Source organism: Nymphalis io, chromosome 17 (assembly GCF_905147045.1).
Source record: "Nymphalis io chromosome 17, ilAglIoxx1.1, whole genome shotgun sequence".
NCBI classification, from domain to species: domain Eukaryota; kingdom Metazoa; phylum Arthropoda; class Insecta; order Lepidoptera; family Nymphalidae; genus Nymphalis; species Nymphalis io.
In genome coordinates, this window is record NC_065904.1 from 2,304,302 (window position 1) to 2,310,976 (window position 6,675).

Here is a 6,675-nt window from a genome sequence, read left to right on the forward strand (position 1 = left end):
CACTGAACTGATTTTGATGAAATTTCGTATGAAGTAGCTTGAACCCCAAGGAATGACATAGATTACTTTTTCATACCTAAAGTACAGTAAAAAATTGTTTTATTATATTTATTTAATTTTTCTTTAAAATTTATCTCTATGGTTTTACCATCTTAACTTATGATTCGAATTCAAATCAAGCAACATTGAATTTTTATGTGCTTAATTTGTGCTTATTATTCATGTCGTGCTTAGTAAAGGAAAACGTTACCAGACCAGGGGCCAAATTCTATTAATCTATAACGATTACGTACCTTATACCTTCCCGATTCAATTCCAATCCAACTTTGACTAATCTATATTTATTCGGATCGGAACGGAACCGATATGATGTAAACAAATACCGTTGTGTCAAAACCAAACATAATAATTAACTTTTATGCCAATAGTCGATCGTTAAATTAAAGAATAAGAATACGTCAAAGATCACGCTTCGATTCGATTGCGATAAAGTGACAATTTGTTAGTATTTTTTTATAGTATAGGTTGGTGGACGTGCATATGGGCCACCTGATGGTCACCAACGCCCATAGACATTGGCATTGTAAGAAATGTTAACCATCGCTTACATCGCCAATGCGCCACCAACCTTGGGAACTAAGATGTTATATCCCTCGTGCCTGTCATTACACTGGCTCACTCACCCGTCAAACCGGAACACAACAATAACAAGTACTTCTGTTTTGCGGTAGGATATCGGATGAGTGGGTGGTACCTACCCAGACGGGCTTGAACAAAGCCCTACCACCAGTAAAACGGTAAGCAGTAAGTAGTAGAATGGCACTAGCATGTACTGAACGAAATTCAGCCAAATATATATCCAATATCTAGCATTGGAGTGGCGTGGTGGAAGACATATTTACTCAGCAACACATTACTAGCTGTTACATTTCTCATTACGTATTTTAGATAGACTAAAAAGGCATAAGTTTTTCCATATAAGATGTATGTATAAGGTAAACGCACTGTGATTCAAGTAATAAACACTAATGTCGACGTAAAGCAACTTTACAACTTAACGAGTGTCATTCTGTATTAATTTAAAAATCGCTGTGATAAAAATATCGGACTTGGTGATACCTATTTACGTAGTTGGTAATTTTTTAACGCGAAGTGATACATCATGAATATCCTATACTGTAAATAATCCTATACTAGACTAATATAATGTTAAATAATTAAAAGTTGACATATCCTACTTGGTGGTAGGTAGGTTAGTGGTCGTCACGGTAGGATGCGCAAGCGATCCCGTGACGCCCTTTCGACAAGACGGAGTGGGTACCACTGGTTTTTTAGTGGGTATTCCGGCGCCTTCAGTGCCGGCGAGCCCCACATACCCCCCACCTCATGTGGGGGAAACGCGTAAATGCGTTTTTCCAGCGAAAAAAAAAAGGTAGGTTAGTGGTGGTAGGTAGGGCTTTGTGCAAACCCATCTGGCTAGGTACCACCCACTAATCACATATTCTACCACCAAACAGCAATAGAGCCAGCAACCTGATGGTAAGGGGTCAACATCGCCCATAGACATAGGCAATGTAAGAAATATTAAACATTCCTTACAGCGGCCATGCGCCACGAACCTGGGAACTAAGATGTCGTCTTATGCCTATAGTTACACTGGCTCACTAAATCTTCAAACCGGACCGCAACAGTATTGCTCTTTAGTGGTAGAATATGTGATGAGTTGGTGGTAGTTATTCAGGTGGGTTTTCACAAATCCCTTCCACCAAGTAAAAAGATTTCAATGTTTATTAATTTGTCCTTTTCTTTTCTTAAAATTTTATTAATTTTTAAATCATTGATTCGTGCGTCATCGCTTTAGCGCCGCGGCTTACCTTGGGTATAACGCCTCCGGTCAGCAGCAGAGTCAGCCAGTACTGACTCATTTACCTCAATGGAAACGCGGTGTCGTAGACCTTATTCGATAATTGAATTGCCGATTCCCTGATTTGGTTGTCCATTGTTTATACTTAACCCAACCTAACAGGAAAATTAATATAGGTCAGGAGTCAACGCAACAATTAGTTTCTTTAATGAATTTCTCTGTAGCCATTACGAATGGTTTCTCGGAATTATTAATGTGTCTGATTTGTAACTCGCAGATTAAAAAACATTAACATACAATGTACATGCAACAGGACGCAAAGTTTTGTAATGTTTTTTTTTTAATTTTCCCTTTATATAGACCTATTACAATGCTTATGATGAAATATTGTTGTGATTGTAATTGGGTTTTCAGTTGATGTTCAATTATAGTTTTGGTTTAGAAAAATTGTTTTATTTTTTAATCTATAAATACGTTTTTTATCACGATCTTTTTGAACGAAGATCATTTTACATTGGCGCTTTATAAGGATACGCGATGAGTTCTTGTAAATCGAAGTGTTTCGGAGTACGTACTTGACACCATTTCGTAAGAACCCGCGGTTTTCCTTATACTATTATCCCATTTATCATATTTATGTATTACCTGCAATGCTTGGGGCGAAACAGTAACAAGTAATGGTCTATAATTGAAGGCATGAATGTAAAATATTACGTATTGCCATTTTACACTTAATAAATACGCCAAGCTTAAACATAGTTAGGGCCAACGGATTTGCAAAATGTTAGGGGACTTGTTATTTAGGGCACGTTAGGGCACGTTAGGGCACGTGTTACATCCTGATAACGATACATGGCACTTATTCAATATTTCAATTTTCTGAAACGCGCTGTCTAAACATACCCTATTGTATAACCAATAGTAGTGCGCTTGTGGATCAAATAAAATTATAGCTGTGTGAACAAAAGAAGCCGAGATGGCCTAGTGGTTAGAACGCGTGAATCTTAACCGGTGATCGTGGGTTCAAAACCGAGCAAGCACCACTGAATTTTCATGTGCTTCATTTGTGTTCATAATTCTTCTCGTGCTTGACGGTGAAGGAAAACATCGTGAGGAAACCTGCATGTGTCTAATTTCATTGAAATTCTGCTACATGTGTATTCTACCAAACCGCATTGGAGCATCGTGGTGGAATAAACTCCAAATCTTCTCGATTGCCTGATATTGTTGATACCTCTTTTGTTAAAAACATCGCGCAGGAAGTCTTTCCAAGATATTTAACAATTCGATAACCATTTAAGTCAAAACAAAATTTCCATATTAACGCTTTCTGGGACAGTAAATACCATAACAATTACGTCACTATTGTTTCTCTTTGAATGAGCTTTAGCATTTTTTGTTAAGGTATAATTAAAGTATTTTTAAAATGCACGTAAATTACAACTTTATGTCAAATCACTAACCCAATAGTTAAAACTTGCAGATATATAATTAATAGTAATAATAAACGTAAAGTTACATTTAAAACATAATTTCATTCTTCTTGGTGGTAGGTTTTTGCAAGCCCGTCTGGGTAGATACTATCAACTCCACGTACCAGAAAGTGACCCATTTGACAGTCAGCCTACCGATTTTATACAAAAAAAAAACATACAGACACAACAATTCTTATGGTCAATATTAACATATATTTTTTTAATAAATTAATAAATAAATAAAAATTGAATGATAGCTGATCACCATAACGACAGGAGAAAAAGAAACGCATTTTTGATTGATTTGTAATCTGATAATTTGACGTTTAAAATGACTCAGGCGCAATCTTAGTACTACGCTCGTGACATCCGCGTACAGTGCAGTCATCATACCACAGGATTAATCATTTTTCATCACGTATGTACATCTTACGTAAGATACAGGGTACGGAGTCGGTGAGTACGACTCGGGGAACACGGAACATGTACTAGGTGGGTTCATCCCAGATGAGTGACTTAATTTATCGCAGAATAATCGTTCGATCAACAATGTTTTGTTTCTATAATTAGATAAATGATTTGTTTACTTAAAAAGTCGATATGTATATTTACAATGAATATGCTAATAAATAAAAAATAAACTTGCTAATAAAAAAAATAATCTAATTTTTACTTACAAATGTTGTGACGTTATAACGCGGATGTTTAGTTAAGCACTTATTTTTCCCTTTCTTGAGAGAAATGAGTTACTGATTTGACATTCGAAAGAAGAAGACACAACATTCGCTAGATACATAATTAAACAAAGCTGTTTCTTCTTTGAATGACAAACCAATATTGACAAATTGAATTATTAATTATTGAAAGATCAAAATCAATGTCAATAAACAGCTGCTAAGCAATATAAACTAATTTCCTAGTGCTGATTTTGAAATTGTTGTATAAAAAGAACTTTTCTTTACAATTACATATTATGTGGTTGACATTTTATAATAATAATAATAATATCCCGGGACATTCTTCACACACGGCCATCTGATCCCAAATTAAGCTTGTACAGAGCTTGTACTATGGAAACCAGACAACTGATATACTACATATACTACTTTTCTTTTATAAATACATACTTATATAGATTTTCCCTATTAAGAGTTTGGCTCGAGATTGTTTACATAAAACTAACCTCAGTTCCTTATCTATTTATAATAAATGTTTGTAAATTATTTAGTTGTGCCAAAATTATCATGCTTGCATTGATTCCCATTAAATTAAAAGTTTATGCACGACTTCGACACATGATATTATTAGAGATAAATAACTGCGTGGTGAACGAATAGGCTGAATGTATTGTCGTTTTAACCGACTTCAAAAAGTTAATGTAGTTAGATCTTTTTTTAATTATAATACTTTGCTACTTAAAGAATAATTAGTACAATAATAATTGCTATATATGTAGTTTTGTAAAAGTTATATATATTATGTAAAAATAATGAGCCCACACCTGAATCTTAACCGAAGAAAGTTGGCTCACCACTGAAATTTCACGTGCTTATTTCGTGTTTATAATTCATCAGCATATTGGATTAAAAACTGTTGTATGTGTATCGTGTAACAAAACGCATTGGAGCTAAATGGTGATTTAAACTCCAAACCTTCTCGTCAAACGGACACGAACGTATGCCAAGCATTGTGACGCTTACAGGTTTCATTTACTTTAAATAAAGTATAGAAGTATTTACAATATCTATACATAGCTAAACATTTGTGTAAGAATGTATTTAACGGACTAACGCCTTTACAAAACCGTAGTTTGTGCTTCAAAATAACAATATATTTATACATATTTATTATATGACGTATAAAATAGTATATATCTTACTATTAAGAAAATACATTTATTTAAATTACAAGTCAAAAAAGATTTTTTTTGAAATATTTCATTAGAGCGAAACGATTTCAATTTGACGAAATGAAAGTTAAATGAAACGAAATTGATTACATTGGTAAAAGAAATTCATTGTTAATTATAAATGCACGTGTATATTTGGTGATAAAAAAATATTTCTAAAAATATGTTTTCAAATTTTATAAAAATAATTTTCTGTATAAAATGTATAGTATATAATATTCAATCGTATATACATATATAGGTAATGTTATAACACCACTCGATAGCAATGGCCGAATTTGCACAGCCATCGCATAAAACTCGTCGTTCGGAAACCAGTTTTTCAAGATTACAGTTATTTGAGGATTAGAGTACCGTACGAAATGAAATTTTATGCATAATTAAATAAAATTAAAAAAAAAAAAATTAATAAAATTGCACAAATAAATTATTATTATTAGTTAATTTCTTATTTTATGTATATGTACATAATAAAAATCGCGCAATAAATAAATTTTTAATTAAGAAGGAGGACTTGCAAATGGACCTTCTTATGGTAAGTGGTCACTACAGCCCATAGATATTGGCGATGTAAAAACTATTTCGTATATCGCCAATACTCCAACCTTGGGTATTAAGATGTTATGTCCCTTATGTCTGTACAGTTATATGTTACATCGACTCATTGACCTTCAAATCGGAACTCAACATTGCTAAATATTGCTGTTTGGTGTCTGAATGTCTGATGAGACTTTCACAACCCTCTACTACCAAGTTGCCATAATATTAAACCCTTTAGTTATATATTAAAATAACGTATTGATAAATTATCTACAGAACTCACTCTGGTTTAAACAGCTTACACATGTCATGATTTTTATAGCCATATATTTAACATGTTAATATATACGTACGTAATTGACCTGGCGTCTGTGTCGCGTTTGGGTAAGAATTAATTAAAAAAGCAAAAGTAATTTACCTATATAATTGAATCATGGATATATTTTTCTGAATCCTTAAATCTCCCTAGAGTATAATCTATTTTTGTTTATATTTTTCGGTTTCTTAAATATAAATATAATTCACGATTTTTGGTAGTTGTAAGGATTATTGATATTTTAATAGGATTCTTTTAATAATATGATTTACGAGATAATGAAATGTTTATTTTATATTTTTCTTGTTAAGAATTTATGAGAATATTGACACCTAAACACGTCAAAAAAAGGAGTCATGCTTGTTAAATTTAGTTAATTATTTTAGTGGAAAAATAGATACGACACTAACATTTATATTCAAGATTCAACCATTTAGTTTTAATATTTGTAATTTGGCAGAATATTATACAATCTTCGGCACGAAAACTTTATACTTATTTTTAATCCAATTCCATTAAATTATAGTCCCTATCAACGTTAGTTCTGAAAAACATGTTGTTCTTCATTTGT